Genomic DNA, 18,895 nt, shown 5'->3' with positions numbered 1-18,895 from the left:
TTCGATATATTTAAGATACATGTGCAGCGTTTTAGTGTGTGGTCTAGCAAGGAGTTTATTTTTCAAAGCTTCGTATTGTATTTTTATTTATGTCAGGTCGTACGTTCCAGCTTTTTTGTTGGAAGATCACAGTATTATCTTTGAAATTGTGCATAATTTCATGCATGAGCTTGCACACACACGGGTAGATCCACAAGCTTTCCGTAAGGTGTGATTTTTTTTCTCACATGAAAAAATTCTACACTGCTAGGGGCAAGTGTTCTTGACCACTCGGACACGGATACCCCGCAAATTATGATAAAAAAGTTTCCTTTTAAAAGGAAAGCCTTGCAATCTAGGAACTATATCAAAGGCTGCAAGTATAGCAGCTTATGAGCAAAACAAAAACAGTTCGCATAAATCGAAAACATTGTGTAAAAGCATCCGTTTCGTCCACTAGTTCTGCTTTTAATCCAAATGAAGGTTCTCCTGTGTTACTAAACCATAAGTAGTCGACTTCTCTGTCTTTTTCGCAAACATGACTAAGCGGTGAAAACATGCACAGAAGCAGTCTAAAACAGATACCCCTTTAAACACTTGTGGATTTTGCCACAACATAAGGCGCAGAAACCGGCGGCAAATTTTCTTCTGAGATTACATTATTTCAGGGGTGTGCTTACTATGACAGGTATAAATGTCCATAAATTCTTTACAATAGTAACTAAAATAACTGAAATATGTAAAGTAAGAAATAAAACGACCTTCATTTTCAATAAAATCTTTATATATGTAATTGACTTACAATTTGTTATCATGTTATTTTTAGTGAAACACCCTCAAATTAATAATACAGAACAGAACAGAACATAAAAGTTATTTTGACTTACAATGTACATCATCAAACATACAATAATTTCAGTTCTTTTTAAGAGTATATGGGTCAAATGCAATAGACTGTCATAAAACACAAACACCCGTTTGACCGGTGCATGTAGGTGTGATTAATCGGTAGACTCCTTGCATCCTGCCGCTTCGATGGCTTCTTGTAGAAGACACGACTACATTTGGGGAGGCAAAATAACCAAAAACAATATATAGGCTGGTGCGTATATTCATAATATGATTATAAATGATACTTCATTTGAAGTAGCAATAAAGTTTAAATTTCAGTTTTGCACTGACTAAAATAAGAATGGTGACTTATTGTACACTTTTGAGAAATATTTTCGAAAGAGAAAAATATAGTATTTTGGGAAAGACTACAAAGGAAAATGAATTATACATTAATATATAAAACTTCTTATATTAACTGTTAAAATCGCTTGTATACAACCAAGTATATTGGCTCAAAAAGGAGAGCGCAGATCTAAGGATAGCATGGTCGTGAGTTCGATCCACAGGCGAGGCGTATGTTCTCCATTACGATTTAATAATAGGCATTGTGTCAGGAGTAATTTCGTCCTCTATCTCTGAATCATATAGGAAAGTTGGCAGTTACTTGCTGGGAAAAGGCTAGCACCGAATGCAGAAACACTTGCAAGGTAAATGGCCGCCGTTACATGACTGAAATACTGTTGAAAAAATGGTGCTAAACCCAAAAACAAACAAGTCAAGAAGGATTATAATGATTCTCTTAAGTTATTTGTTCGTGACTACAACATAATAAAGTTTTTTCATGGTCCTTATTATAGAAATGACGATACTGTTTTCTAACATTTGTTGTGTAAACATCAATGGGACGCTTTCATATATCATGCGAAAGAAAACATTTTATTGTTGTTGTTGATTTTTTTTATGAAAATCGCCCCATATTTTATAACGAAAATAGTCATAGGTCCCATGTCTTTACATACGTTAAATAACGAAAAGAATATACACTTTTTACGAAACTACATCACCCTTTACACATATGGAATACTCCAGGATCTCAAAAAATGGTTTCAAAACTGGTGATAAATTATAATAAAATATATATTTATATTAATTTGTGATGGTTAAATAGGATCATTTTCGAGGAATAACTGAAAGGTTGGTCACATTATACGTGTACACAGTACGTGTACTGAACGAAACAGAACAGATCTGTAGAAGTTCAACTAGTAAATCTGTGCACTATTTCTTTGATTTGCTTTAATTTCATCTTTTACTACTGGTCAGGCATAATTCATCATATTCCATGTATTTGTAATTAAGTTGCACATTTCAAGCACTATCAGCTATTAATGCAATATTTCGTCACCTCAGTGCAAAAAGCGGATAACTCCATTGACTTAAAGAAGGACGTATCCGCTTCTTGCGCTAAGGTGACGATTTGTATTATTTAATTCTAAAAATTCAGCACGCTATTTCGACTTCTTATTATTATTGGCTTTGTTTCTACACTTTCATTTACTTTTCAAAACAAAAGTTGAAATCGAATCAAATCGTAACAATTTACACATCTGACACTTGGTTTCAGACAAGATGTATTTGATAGCAATGTGAAAACAAAGTTAGTATCTTGACCCTGAAACATTAGTAAATAAATTCAAATGTTATACAGCATTAAAATATAAAAAACATCAGAAAGGTTCCTTCACACTTTTTTACAAGAGTAACACTTAGGCACATTCAGTGAAATAATGAAGTCATACCTTCCGATATTTTCACGATTACTGACATATGATGGTTCAAAATGATGAAATATGGTGGTTCGGTAGTAAATAAAAGATAATAACTTCATGTAGGATGAGAAGAGTTGAAATTCAAAACAATAAATTTATAATAAACAAATACTGGTAGTTGAATGTCAAGCTAAGACGCCTATATCTTGTGTAGTGGGAATATTGTGTTTTATTCACTTCTAATATATAGAAAAGAAGTCATTTTAGTTCATTCTAGAATTCCGCAGTGATTTTATTGAACAACGTATTTATTTTTACATGATTCAGGGTAGCATAGCGTTAACGCACATTTGTTTCACTTTATAACATCATCGAATTCCCTCCTGATACATTGATACGTTCGCTCCCCCGGGTGCTGTCACCAACCAGTCCGGGATTCTGAAGGTGTTGTAACAGGAAAACAAACATGCGTTATCTCTACATTGACAGCCATTAAGATCATGCTAACAGAAAACGATATACTGTACTATAAAATCCACATTTAGCTATTAAGCATTTTTGAAATTATGACATCCATAGACCTATCATAAACAATTAATTACAAAATTGAATATGTCAAAAACACATTAAGAGCGGTTACCATTTCTTTAAAAAAAACTAATGTTAATGAATAAAGAAATAATTTAGCTGTTTCAAAGGTATGAAGAGCATCATTTTCATGCTAATGGAATGCAAAAATCCATAACATTTGCAGTTAACTAATATCTGTTTTCAAACTTTGTTTCTGTGGGCGTTAAGAAATACTATCTATGTACAAGAAATCGATAGCTTGATTTATTGTACATAAGTAGTATTTCTTAACGCCCACATATCAGCACATGCGTAAACCAATGCAATTTTTATTGACAGCATAGACCATTTAAGATAATGCTTGAGAGGATTTGCACATTTTACACTATCCCACGAACAGACTTTATCAAACCGAGTTTGCTGTGTTTTTTTTACATCATAACATTCTATGCTTCCGAAGGATATCTTTTTATCTGTCAACAGTTAGTACACTCGAACTGCTCACTCGAACTCAACGGGACAAGCAAAATATGCTCGAGATATCAGTAGTACGAGCCAACAAAAATAAACATTATATAAGTATTGTGTCGGGACCTGCCGATGAGTTCGAGCCAAGAGTAGTGAGTGATATATCCGAGTTCGAGCGAAAGAAGTTTGACTGTACTAGTTTTGATGAAATACACTTAGTAGATTTCTTTCACCCTGTAATATTCATACATACGACAAACCAGCATTTTTAAAATTGTTAGCCTTAGAAGGATAACCTTTGTATATTATCAAAATGTCAGAGCCTACGAAAAGTTTAGCTTATTCTATAGAAATAAATTTTAAATTAGTAGTTTTGAATTTTGCCAGTATAACATTTAAGAAATCTACACGACGTAATTTATTTTACTTCCCAAATTCGTATTTATCACCGAAAATTTACAAGTTTATATTAAAAAGTAGCAAACAATGGCAAAAATATGACGTTTATAACAAAAATGCACTTATTGATCTTTGACCTTGTGCAGTGACCTTACTATGATCCTTAGAAGGCGACAGCACCTTGAAACTTTACAATTTTGTATAAAGTTAACACAGAGCATGAACAAAACACTTAGCATTCTTGATACCTTACACAATAATGGTGCTCTATATTGGCGTCTTTCCTTAACGTCTTGTTTTGCCTGCATATATGTATATTTTTTAGTTTAACCCCACTTACAATTGTTAAATTATTAGTTTTCTGTTTCCTCCAATAGGTTTTGATAGAACCTGTTTAGGGTAAAATGGGCCTCCGTGGCCGTGTAGTTAAAGTCGCTGACTTCAAATCACTTGCCCCTCATCGGTGTGGGTTCGAGCCTCACTCCGGGCGTTGAATTCTTCATGTGAGGAAGCCATCCAACTGGCTTACAGAAGGTCGGTGGTTCTACCCAGGTGCCCGCTCGTGATGAAATAATGCACGGAGGGGCACCTCGGGTCTTCCTCCACCATTAAAGCTGGAAAGTCGTCTTATGACCTACAGTTGTGTCACCAACAAAATAAAATAAATGTATAGAGTAAAATTATGCAAAGAGCGACAGCTGCTTATTTTCCAATTTTGTGTAGACAGATAGATTGAACTATAATTCTTACGTCTAGCCGAAACCATGTAATGCATTAGTTGCCAATATTTGTCAATAATTACTTGCAGTTCAGATATGAATATCAAATTTGTTCTGTTTATTCATATTGTAATTCCGTCTAGGCCTGTTCTGCCCATCCTTCATCTGTTACTACACGTTTTATATCTCTGTAGCCATCTGATTATAGTTCTATTCAGCAACAAATACGCCTGAAAAAAAATCAAACAGGGAATGCCACGTACCAAAAACACAGCCTCCCCAAAACGAAACCCACAGCACGCAGACGCGCACACCACAAACACACACACGCATACACATACACGCGCACACACACAAAGCCAACACATTAGGACAAAACGAACAAACAAAGGAACACAGTGGGGCACCGCCTTGGAACGGTCAGTGGCAAAAACACCACTGGGGAGCTTAAACCGGTTTATGGTGCGCACCCAACCTCACTCTTACCCCCATCATGTTCCAAAGACACGGGACAGTGTAAATAAAAGTAATCCCCTCCAGGTGAATCTCTAACACACGTAATGGAAACAAAAAGGCATGGCATGTAGAACACAAAAATGCTCGTGTATAAATATATAAAAAGCAAACCTTTAGAACCAAAAACGTATGTACTCAATGCCTTTTCAGAAGACAGAGCAACAAGAGAAACACCCTTAAGGGCCCGACGAAACAGGCCAGAAGACAGATATCAAAACAGTTCAGTCCTGGTAGGATTTAAAAACTGCTTATCATAGAGTCCTTCCCCTCTTCCGTCAGACACAATCAAAGAGGGAAGCGTAGTGTCCAACTGTAAACGGGTTGAACACTAAACATGCGGTATGTCTCAAAACAGTTGGCTCGTAACCTCTTTTAATAAAACGTTTTATAATTTTACCAAAAACCATGACCTAAGATCTTACGAAGTTTGTAAACCACATCCCCATAAAAAACAGGTTTAGAAATACCCTCTCGCAGAAGTGTCTTTAAATTACTATTGAATTTTAAAACTAAATCAGAATTACGATAGCAAAATTTAACAAAATATTTACGCAATTTGTAATAACGGTAGCCTTGCTGAAGAAGTTTACTTGTAATATATTGATTACGTTCATTGAAATGCTTGACATGACTACACGCTCTGGCAAACCGAATTAATTGAGAAATATATACCCCATAAGATGTAGCCTGAGGTACATCCCCATCCAAATGGGGAAAATTTAGAATACTAAAATTAAAATCATCCCTCTTGTCATAAATTTTGAATACCTACCCATTCAGGAATAGAGTTTCATTTGTTATTTCCACCTATATTCTCTCTAAACAGGTAAATTAAATTAAACTCCAAAACCGATCAACATACTATAAAGCAAAACATCTTCTAGTGTTCAGGACTAGAGTGTTTGATTAGTTATATCATTCTGTGATCTCTCTAAATGTGAGAATTTAACTGCAAAACCGATCAACATCTTATCAAACAAAATACATCCGAATACCTACCTTCAGTGCTAGTGCTCGATCTGTTATTAAGTTGACGAAAACATAGAATATGAGTGGCTGGTGCACGATGGAAGATAGACCACCACTTATTCAATAAACGTAGTAACCATTTACCGAAATGTCCGTTTTAGGTCAGAAATATGCTATTGAAATGGGTACATTGCCCGTTCATGACTATGGTTTTTCGGCGTCGCCGTTCGTTTTCGCTGAAAATGCAAATTAAGCATGTCTCCCTGGTCTCGCCTTATCGCCTATGGAAAAAAAGCGCGGGAAAGCCAGTAAAAAACATGTTATGTATATGCCGGGGATTCCCCGGGATTTCAGGTTCATATTTCCATATGTAAAATATTGTTTGGTTCACATGCAAGCTATTTCTTCTCTTTTTTAAAATTCTGAATTAACACATTTACAACTGATACAGGAGATTAAATGTGGGTGTTGCTTATTTATTCTTAGAATTTTGCCTTAACTGATCCGCGAAAATAATTTTTAAATTATATTTAACTACATATATTGTCGAATCGAGCGAGGCAGAGAAGCAAAAACACAAAATTACTTGGTCAAGGTCGAAACACGAAAACCTCGTGACCTGTCATAAAATGACACAGCAATAAACCTTTATTAAAGACGTTGACAATTTGATACCCGTCTGCTAAATTAACATTAAAGCGCACCAGAGTATAGTGTTGTGACTATTCAACTGCATAGAAAATGCTTTATTTTAAAGACACAACTGAAGAAGTGGGCCTAAAACACCCCGGGTTAAATCCTAACAGTATATTCACAGTTTTAAGCACGCCTGCACAGGGCGGTCAAGAAAAGCATGTGTAAGTACCACTTATCTTTTTAATATACCAAACTAATGTCTTTAATGTAAACGCGCCGTTTATCTTTTTTAAAAGATATTTCTTGTTAACGTATACCTAGAGGTAGGGTATACCATGTATAATGGAATTTTGTTTCTGGTCAGGTGTAAGTGTATTGAGACATCTTTTACATAATTTTTATTAGTTTGAATTAACTTCTTCGTTCAGCTTTATTTTTTCTCATAATAATACCAAAATACTCCGACAGGCCGCATCAGGATATCCTGATTTAAGGTCAAGAATGCATTGTTTTATACAAAATGTAAAGCCATCATCGGCTACAGAAGGAAAAGTTTTCCTATTAATCGACTGAAATTGAACTGAAGGGATTTTCGTCCGTCCAAAATAGAAAGCAGTTGCCACTTCCTCGAGAAAATAACAGACGCTCCTACGTTTATTTCAGTGAAATGCAGTTTCTTTCTATGCAGCAGATCTGTCGTGGAATACACTGATAAAATTACCAAATACGGCTACTGTATGTATTGTGCCGCTTACCGAAGAAAGAAAGGCAGCGCTAATACCTTGTTGGTTAGCATTCTTGTATTTTGTTTTAATTTAAGTCAGGAGGCAGGATTAAAATGCTTGTCTACGAAAATATGCAAATCTAGGCATATTTCTTCGACTCGTCTGATTAATTTAATGTCATAAGACCGGGGAATAATAAAGAAAATGCCTACAAAGTCAGTAAACACTTGTGTTTGCTAAATTCATATACCTTCCAGTTAGTAAATGAAATATTCCATAAATCACCCTTATGACTATAATAAAACTGTTTCGTTTCGGAAACCGGATAACGATGTATTGCTCTTAATTGAAATTAAACTGTAATAAAGCATCTAGAAAACTACTTTATTTATCCCTGATGACAACGACTTTGACATGTCACGAAATCCGGCGAGATGCACGTTTTTAGTAAATACTAAATATTCGAATGCAAGATACTAATTGCAATTTATTACCGATAAAGCACAACAATTAGACAGACGCCAATCGTTAGACTCTTTTGAAAAGGAATATATTCCATTAAATCTTTTGTTATTGTCTAAAGGAATCAAGAAAACGTATAAGTATTAGCATTGATTAATATAAATCGATTTCCAGCTGTTTACGTATTAAGTTTGTTCCAAAATGACGATTGCGATAAGGTACTCTCATCCGTTAATTAAAGTGGCATTATGCGCATCTTACTGCTCATAGTATGTTTTCGGTGAATGTTTTATAAAAGCAGTTTTCGGTTGCTGTGCAATTTGTCAAAGGAAAAAGCACTCATTCTTCTTTTACGTATTAAATCCAACGTCGAATATGCTGTTGCATCTATATATTCTTTTTTTTTTATTTGGGGTTTGTGGAACGGGCCGTTTGCTGATGTTGATATAACTCGTGGCCCAATCCATTTGTATATGTTACTTTTGTGTTCATTCTATTGTACATATGCCAAATAACAAATACAATAAAATATTATTAAACTAAACTAAACTATTCTTTTTTTTTTATTTGGGGTTTACGGCGCACCAACACAGCAAAGGTTATATGGCGCCAAACAGGAGTACAAATTTTGGTTTCGCATCTCATTTACATCGAAATAAAAACACGAGGTATGGAATCACAGAGTAACTGCAAAACCAAGTGTTAAGACCCTATCAGTCGCCTCTTACAATCATGCAAGGGTAAGACAGTGGTTCCAATTCTTTTCATACACAGATCGTCCCAGAACCACATGGGGCATCTTATATTCAGCCGTTTGTCTTGGATACATACAAAACAGAGTTCCAACAGCCCATTTCACCTAAGTCAAGGTTTATAAGTTTATTGCTCCTGCTACCGCGCTTATCATTTCTGTAAAAATATTATGGTATCTAACTACTGGTACTGCTGAACAATTTGTTCTGAAATACTGTGAAAAGAGTATAACTGCTTCAAAATATGACATTGTCCAAGCTTGAGAGAAAATAAATAGCCCTGTCCCCAGCACAGGGTATTTTTCACAGGTCGATTAATTTGTTTTACATGTAAGCGGGTGCATTGTTTTTCTTAAAGCAGAATTTCCAAAGAACTACATTTTATTTGGTATGGCCTAAACTGCAGTTATTGCCCCCACTACTATCATTTCTACATTTGAATGATTTTACCACTATGCACATTGACATGTGAAACACGGCCTCGGATAATTCAGACTTTTTATTTTCTCGACATGTGATTTTAGAGTGCTACAGTAGTAGTAAAAATATGTGAACAGATATTATTTTTTTTTTTGTAATTTCTGTTTTGACAGTTACTAAAATAATTATTGATGTCGCAGAATACAGTCAGTTTTATGAAGGAAACGTAATATCCCATTTTTTCCCACCGAACGTCATTTCTGTAGGCTGCTTGGCGTTATTTTTAATGGAAAAGATCTGTATGAATTTAAGACTTTTAAAACAATTATTATCAAAAGAAAATGGCCTACATAGAATTTAATTGTATGTATTCTTTCAAAGAAATGGCCTACTTTGAATCAAAATAATAAAATATATACTCACTTAGAAAACTTGTACTAAATCATCAAATATTCACTTAATATTTGTCCAGACTGTACAATTAAGTGATTTTATTGCTATAAAGATAACCTCTCGAAATCAAAGTCCTGATTTGTTTTAATCCTTAAACATTTTTCAGTAAATACTACTTACTAAGTTATTACCAAGAATGATGAAATTATTGTTCATTTTACGTTACTACCAATTTGCATTTAAAACAGATCTACAGTACTGTGCAATTTAAGGACAAACCAGATACAGTATTGCTCATTTGTTTCAGAATAATCATAACTGAAATAGTGAAACTTTAGTTCGTTAAATATGCACCTTTATAAAATAACGTGTTCTGACTTACATGTATGTCCCGCGACATAAAACCCCTCCAGTATGATCATAATGAATTGTAAAAGAGGCATAAACATATTATACTAGACTGGTCTTTCAATTCAGCCGACATTCTCCAACTGTGATGGAACTTTCAACATGCAGCCTGTCATAAATTCCGTAACCATCATTTTGCAACCAACATCACTATCGCCCTTTAAAATGGGAGTGACTGTATTGCCATAAACAAGCAACTAAACTAATATATAGAGAATATTAGCTACTGTCTTTCTTAAGTTTATCCACCGAGTTGGAGAAAGGTTTATCCACCCCGACGCTTGCCGATGGGGATAAACCTTTCGGAGACGAGGTGGATAAACTTAAGTTAAGAAAGACAGTAACCTAATATTCTATTTATCCTGCAGCCAATAAAATCTGTGTATATAACATTTATTTGTTAAAAAAATGTTTTTTTCTATATAAAAATAATCAACTCAGATTTTGTCTCCATTGTGAATTCCTATGCCCTTCCTTTATTCAGTTACACACGATTCCTTACATTAAAACATTATTCCTTACCTCATGCTCTGTGTGTTATAAAGTATCGGTGCTAACAGGGCTTTCGTGTACAAAACAAGCAAAGTGGTTTTTACTCGGAAAAAATACAGCCGAAACCCACAGCTGAGATGAATTCAAATGCCCCTAGTCTCTACCTTAAATTTACTCCATTTCCGTGCAAGAAAATGATGTGAGGTAAATGAAATTCCTTCCATCATAAATGCTTTAGATCCAGTAATTACAATAAACGACTGCTTAAATCTAGTTTTTTGTCTAAATTTCTAACTAAAAATGTGCAAACGCCGCAAAACACAAAGTCAAGGTCGATTCACCTAGACTTTAAAAACCGTCACTGTACCATTCCGTATTGATGTATACTAGGATAGAGTCAACTAATTATTTTATTTTTTTACCGTGGCTGTCCTCATAAAATGATAAAATGTTTGAGCTTCGAACTCTTGGCCCAGATTACACTGCCTATAGTACATAAACTTGAAAAAGTAGTCCGTCAGTTATATTGATTGTATAAACCTCTATTGACTGAATAAACCTCAAATTTACATGACAGGCAGATATCGGCCTGATAAATGCGTAGTGGTAGGATAAAAGATAAATTGTAGCATAGAAGATTTTTGTTATTTCATTTTTAGGTAATGGCGATCGACAAATGCCAGTCCGATAAATAAGAGATTTTTCACAGATCTAATTGTAAGTTATCGTATTGGGCATAGGATAAAAATGGGATACATTCACAATTTTAAAAGGAGAAAAAGCATATTTCTGGCGTTAGTCGAGGATCGCAAGTACCTAGTATAAATGTCTAATAATTTAGGACGTGTGTATCATTAGAACTTTATTTTGTTTAACATACATCACATCCATCGAACCGATTGTAAATTAAATGGGAATCTGCAAAATCTTGAAAAATAATTTTAAAACCATTCTAGCATATTGCATATATTATTGTCGTTTTTCAGGGAATGCTTTAGCAGGAGAATAAACGTTTGTTAACAGAGAGATTCTCGCGCTATAGCGCTGTTAATCACAACTATTTTACATATGCGCGCCCCGTGGCAAAGCGTAAACGTAACAACGGATAATTCAAACAGAAATGACGTCAACGTTATAAAACAACATTGCAATTCCCACACACTTAATAGACATTTCATGATATTTTTAAGCCTTTTACACGTTTTATACTAGAACAGCGTAACCACATTTTTATTTATTTTTATAACAACTGCAGAATCCCGTTTGACTTACGTAACCTATAGAAAACATGAGGCGGCCAAACTTACGATAATAGGTAATATTAGTTGCTACCATTTAAGATACTTCAGACCAAACAGAAAAATGCAGACGGTGTTTTATTACATGCGAGAAAGCTAATGACAAGACAAATGAGAAATTGCTATAATAAAAATGTCTTTAAACGGCGGTTTCTGAGTATACAACAACAGTTCAGAATTTTATTGTCTTAACTGAGTACGTCACGTTATCATACCTTGAATACAATACTATATACGTGATATGTATTTTTACCGAGGACGGGGAAAAGCAATGAGTTTTGTAAGTAAAAAAGGTGAATAATTTTGTGTTTAACGATACACTTACAATATTGCTACCTACATGTATCAGTCATTGCAACCTATATCAACCAGAATAAACAATACACACATTTATAATTTGTGAATCCCTTCTGCCTTCACCAGATGTTGAAACAGTAGCGCATTTTTGTAACAGCGCTGTATGTTTTACCGCCGATATCTTAATCAGCCGTCGGTAAATATACATTTTGTATTATATTTGTATCAGCAAATGACATTTGTTAAGTTTTGTCGTATTGTCACATTCGATGTTTTGGCTATAAATAATTACATACTCAGAATTTTCATCACAAGGTTTACTTTTGACAGATGTTGAACGAAATATCAAATTCAAACAATGAAATATTTCTATCCTCAAGCAAATTATTTTGTTTTCTTATTTCTTTGTTTCAGGGTATGTTTCGTTAAGGACACGCAAATGGTTAATCTGTCGTCAATCTGACGTTTAGATACAACATAAAATTTATTAGCTGATGCCTGAATTATAAAAACTACAGAATGAAGTGGCCTCGGACGGATGGTTGTTTTACTCAGGTGCCCGTCCATGCCTGAAACAATGCTGAAGGGATACCTAGGACCTTCCTCTATCATTGACAGCATGGCCATGACCAACAAAAATGACAGTTTAGGCCAGACGTGTAAGAGATGGTGTTATACAAGTAAAAGTATGACCCAAAAAGTGAAATTAAGAACTGACGATATTTTAGATATTTTTTCTGTTTAAGTAAGGGTTTTGATAAAACTAGAAACTATTAAAGTCTACTGAGAGAAATATAAACTATTGACAATGCTAAGGGTTTTTCTAATGTGTATCAAGATTATACAATTTAAGAGACGAACAGGAAAAAGTAACAGAATAAAGGAGACCAAAATCAAATAATACTGTTGAAAGCTATAAGTATCTAGAAAATGTAGCAGTTTAAAAACTTACATCTCTTCATTGTAATAGTTAGCCATTTCATATAACTGTTTTCTTGTGGGAAACACAGTTCAATGATTGTTTAAATAGAATTTCTTACAGTTTTGAAATTACTCTTGTCATGTTTTTTCATTTACCGATTTTAAAATAAATTATTAGAAAAGGTTTTCATATTTATATTAATGCACTACTAGTATCTAAAATATCACGCTACTGCACTATTAAACAATACTATTTCCGAGCATTTATGATACTATGAAACTTTAATGAGAGTCAAACACTCTCATGAACAGACTCAATAAAGCTTAGTCAGCTATTATTTTGCTTGGCTGCTTTCTATGCTTTCAAAGCATCTTCAGAAAGGTATTTTGATAACTGAAAGGGAATCTACATAATCATGTCAAATTTCATGTTTTATTACCACCTTTCATCTTTTTTTTTTGAAAATAAAGAAATACCAATATTTGAATATTGAATCCCGGTGACAAAGGTCAATGCATTCCTTTGGGCATACAACACGCTTTTATATACTGTAATGGGGACACCATATATTTCTTTGCGAGTTCACAGAATTGTAGTTATTTGCAATTCCCATGCCATTAGATTCAGGAAATATCCTACCGAACTCCAGAATGTTATATATAAGCTTGTATTTTACACATCGAACTTGATTGTACTTGAAACATTTAATTTCGTTGTTGATAATTATGACTATTATTAAAATTAATCAAGTTAATAGTGTTTAAACACTACAAAACGTAGCCCCCGAGTATAAATCGTTTACCCAAGAGTTTTAATGTTCTTTCTGTTTTGTATCATAGCCATCCATATGTGGTAGTTGTAGTATATGGTAGTTCCACATTGCCATATACAGCAGTTCAGTGAGTACTTAAAATCCTTGCTTTACAAATGTGTAATGCCCAGGTAAAATAAACCAATTCTAGAGCAGAAAGTCAATAAAATACACCACTGTCTACTGTTCCAGACACGCTGGCATACTTTTCTTTCCAACAGTGCGGTAACTAGCGTGCGGGTTTTAAATACCTGCACACTTTTAGTTACCGCACCGTGTACACAGACTATACGAATTACCTGCACCAAATTTGTTAAGAAAAAACACCGAGCTATGATACAAGAGTAATAAACAATACTATGTCGGTTATTATCCTGTCAAAAATTATGACTTGAATATGTTATATGTTTATTGCATCTAAAAAACACGCAAATGAACATATTGGTATGGTATATTAATAGCGTACGTGGAACATTTATTTCATCTGTGAAACACGTTGCCTTGACGTTTCTAATAAAACAAAATTTGAAGAGCTCTGAAGTCTTGACCAGAAATAACTAGAAATTGTAAACAAAGCTGCACAGAAAATTAATTTTGATAGGTTGTTATGTTACAAAGTTGTTGCTGTATGACAAGTTTATACAAATAACAAACGATATACAAAACAAGCGAACATTTCAATTATGTCTCATACTAGATATTTTCATTTTGTCAAAATAAACTTTGTCTAGGCCTGTAAAATATTTGCGTTAACTTTGTGTAACGGTGAACACTGAAATGGCACCTGACGGCATTATCTAATAACACAAATCTGATTTTCAGATCAGACACGTTGATAAATCAGTTTGCAACAGTACGTCTGAGACGATTGTTTAATACATGTTGGTAAGGCCAGATAAAATACTTCCTGAATGAAGGCAATTGTAAACCTTTATTTCTTATTTATTAATTTGAAACCACTTCCTGTCTGATAGTTCCTAAGCAAGATGAAAAGGTCACGGTACTATCCGCAAAATACGGAACAACAAATTCTTGAAGATATCAAATGGCCATCTTTCATCAAAATATCTTATCTTTAGATATGTGCTTCAAATGTATAAAATCCTCATCAAATGAATTTATCTTTGCTAAGTATATGAATTAGGTTTGCATATAGAGGTAGACTGTTAAAATAGCAGGCAGTGTTTAGTGGTAGTAACATTTATACCGTGTTTATCTTTTCATGTATACAGTATGTACTATTTTAAATCCAATGCTTTGTACTGTTTATACATTAAACTTGTTCATTTTATGTTTACATAAGCTTTACGAAGTAACTGCTTATGCCTTTAAATCTAAAATATGGACCTAATATACCTTTAACGCTTAGCCTTACATCTTGAGAGAAAGATTGACAACACAAAACCATAGAAAGAAAGGGTTATTTCACATGAAAATTGAACAGCATATAAAACGAGTGTATTACTCTACAAAACATCTGTCAGTATACTGATTTCCGGAAAAGGACTTCATAAAGTTTTCAGCAATTGTTTATTATTCATTTTTAAAGGGGGAACCTCTTCAGCATATGTTCAGTGTCCATCTTACGGAACAGCACGGCAGAACATGTAATGGACAGGTAGATTGTTGGTAAAGATATGATGTTAGACTTTCAAAGTCTGTTGAGATCAAATAATCTGTAATAATATAAATTTCTTCATACTGACACTGATATTTTCTCAGAAAAAAACTTTCTCTCTAGGCTCATCTCAACATGAGACAGAGGCAAGAGATATTGTAAATTATTTCAGAAAGTGGTATCAGAGAGGATTAATTTTATGGCCAAGTGCTTTACATTTAATGACTCTAACGACTGATGCCAGTCTAATATGATGTTTGTTGATCAAGTATTTCTTTATTTTGATGATATACTCCTAAACATTAATGATATGAAAATTCAACGACAATTCCAAAATACAGTCAGTTTCCATATTCATGAATTGTTGTTCTCTTATAAGCAATTGCAGTGTAATTATGTGTTTTGTTTTATCTACTCAGATGGTAATTTGATAGTCTGGTACAAACAACAAATAAAACAAGAAATATCTTTAAAAATGATGGTCGGCGAATTGTAATAAGGAAAGAAGTTTATGAATTTTTCATCTAACATTCATCTTTCATCTAGCAATTTTCAAATTGCAAAACTAAACACCGCACTTTAACAATTTAAATGGTTCTCTTTTAATTTTTCGCAAAGGTTTCGTAGGGTTGCAATTTTGTTTCGTTTATCCTTAGACGAATAATTACAGCAGTAGTTTGATGAAGATTCATGAAGCGGTTCATGAGAAGAGGTCATTAAACGTGTTTATATTTTTAGCTAAATTGGTCCCTATCCCCATTTGTAACAAAATAGCAGGAGTCCTTACGATATTGTTACACATCGAGTTTGATAAAAATCCATTACATTTTAGTGGTTAATGCGAAGAAAGGCATATCTACTTTTAGCTATAGTGGTCCCTTATAGGGCCCAAGTTCCTATATAAATAAATTTGGAAGATGATCTTATAATGATGCTCCAGACCAAGTATGACAAAGATCCACCAAGCTGCTCATGAGACGCTGTATAAAGGCATTTCTAGTTTTAGCTCTAGCAGCCCCTAAAAGGGGTTAAATGTCCCAGGTGAATAAAGTTGGCTGCGGGCCTAATAAAGATGCTACAAATCAAGTTTGATTAGAATTCATGAAAAAAAATCAATTGAAGGATTTTTTATTTATTATTTTTATTTATTTCTAAAATAGGCCAACTGATCCCGCTTTAACAAATGCATATTCGCTATTCATGAATCTTTGGACAATGACGTCACACCTATAAAAAAGTGAAGGTCAAGCAAAACATACAATTGTAATTATTTCAATATTTCTGTTTCATAAGCAAAGTTTGACCGTAGTAAACTATGCAGCGTACCTTCAAGTTCATTTCAGTGTAATGAGATTCAGTCATTACATAGCATATATATAATAAAACAGATTTCAACTGAGTTCAATATTTGCATACCATACTAAAGAAAAATATTCATATATAATAAATCAGTTAAATAATTTATAACAAATATATCAAAGCAAACAAGTACTTTTAATATGCAATCTGAATAAGTCACAAAAGCAAGAAACCTTTTCATATACAGACGGCAACTGTAACAAGGAAAATCGTTTAAAAAGCACTTCTCTACATAAAAGACTCTTATCACACCCTTATTCATGTGATACGCAGACCGTATTCAGCTCTTTCTTTAATTTGATATATGTTGGTATTTGAACAGGTTTTTATCATATTTATTAAACTTACTTATCACTTTGAGATATATCAATATTCTTGCTAAATATACTGAGCCAAAGTTAGCTTTAAAACTGTGAACAGCGTCGTTTAGGATAAACGCTTTGTCTGCATTTCACTCAGCGTAGCACAATCAACAGAGTGAAAGAAATTGACACTCTCGTCCAATCAGGCAGAGTGTTGCATAAATGTTCCATTTTGATAAATTATCTATCATGCGTTATCAAGTAGTTTGATTTGCAAACTGAAGTCACGTGGCATAGGAAACGAAAACGAATTTAGACGGCGTCGCCGAAAGAGACTTTCAAATTGGTTGGTAACAGTTTTTATTATACATTCAGCTAAGAAAACTGAATTTGCAAGATCACGCCCTGATTACATTAACACTGGTCTGTGTAAATGCATTGGATTTTTGGTGGATAGTAGAAAATATTTCATTTTTTCTGAACTGATGATGTTCTTGTTAAATTGGACACACCTTAAAATCTATATATAGTTATGTTAAAGTCAGTTGCTTTCTGCAAAAGTTTCGTGCAGGAAGTGGCAAGAAGTCGGGAATACCAATTTATGACAGCCTTTAAGACGTGATGATTTAGTTTATATTATATCTATGCAGTTTTTGAACGTGGAGATAAACACCGAGTCCTTATCTGGGAAATACTTCTGGCATGGGCAGGCGCCTTAGTAGAACCACAATTCTTCCCTTATCCAGTAACAACATTTAAGTACTTTTTGGCAGCTGTAAAAATTGCACAGTACTTGCCTTCAGAGTTGATATTACTTCTGATCCTTAAGGATTATATATTTCATTTAATGTACATGTATCATATAATTTGATTCTGCTTAAGGCTTAGCATTACGTTTTGAAAAAAGCGACACCAAATCATAGAAAGAAAAAGTTGTTTCACATGAAAATTGAACAGCGTGTAAAACATGTATATTACTCTACGAAACAAGTGTCAGTATACTAGTATAAACATTGAATTCTGTAAAAGGACTGCCTAAAGGGGCCCCACTTCCGGACAGTAAAACGCCTTTTAAAACCATTTTTAATGAACTGTTACATATTTTCGTTTTGATGCATTTGCAATAGCGTACGAGTGTTGAAATTTCACAGTACTAGGTGGAACACAGTTTTCAGCAATTGTTTATTTTTATTTCTTTCAAATGGCATTCATTTTCAAAGGGAGACAACTTTTTCAGAATATTCTAAGTATCCGTCGTACGGCAGAACATGTAAATGTCTGGCAAAATATTGGTAAAGATGTTGTTTGTTTATCAGTTGGTTGAGTTTGTTAAGAACACCTACATTGCCAATCAAACATACAACAAAATAAAACAGGAAAGAGAAGCGTGTTGCTTACTAACCTATATAACTATTTCCTTTTTAACATGTTTTGAATATTTTTAAAATAATTTTTCCAATTATTAAAATGACTTATTTTCCAGCGAATCGAAATTATGAACTAAATGAACAATACTATGAATACTATTCAGAAAATATATTTTTAAGTTTTTATATCCCAACTTATATTATTTGTATCACTGGAAGGTTGTAATTCTTACATTGATAGTGCCATTCAAGAAAATGTAAGGGCTTTAAAACTGGGTCAACGTCATAGTGACATTGCAATCTTTGTTCTGTATTCAACACTGATGATCTTTATTTCAATAAAATTTAAGCAGTTGTACACTATATTATTGAGGACAGCATTTACTACATACTCGTTTTATCCTTCGTTA

The sequence above is a fragment of the Mercenaria mercenaria genome, chromosome 6 (assembly GCF_021730395.1).
Source record: "Mercenaria mercenaria strain notata chromosome 6, MADL_Memer_1, whole genome shotgun sequence".
NCBI lineage: Eukaryota > Metazoa > Mollusca > Bivalvia > Venerida > Veneridae > Mercenaria > Mercenaria mercenaria.
This window is presented reverse-complemented; position numbering follows the sequence as displayed.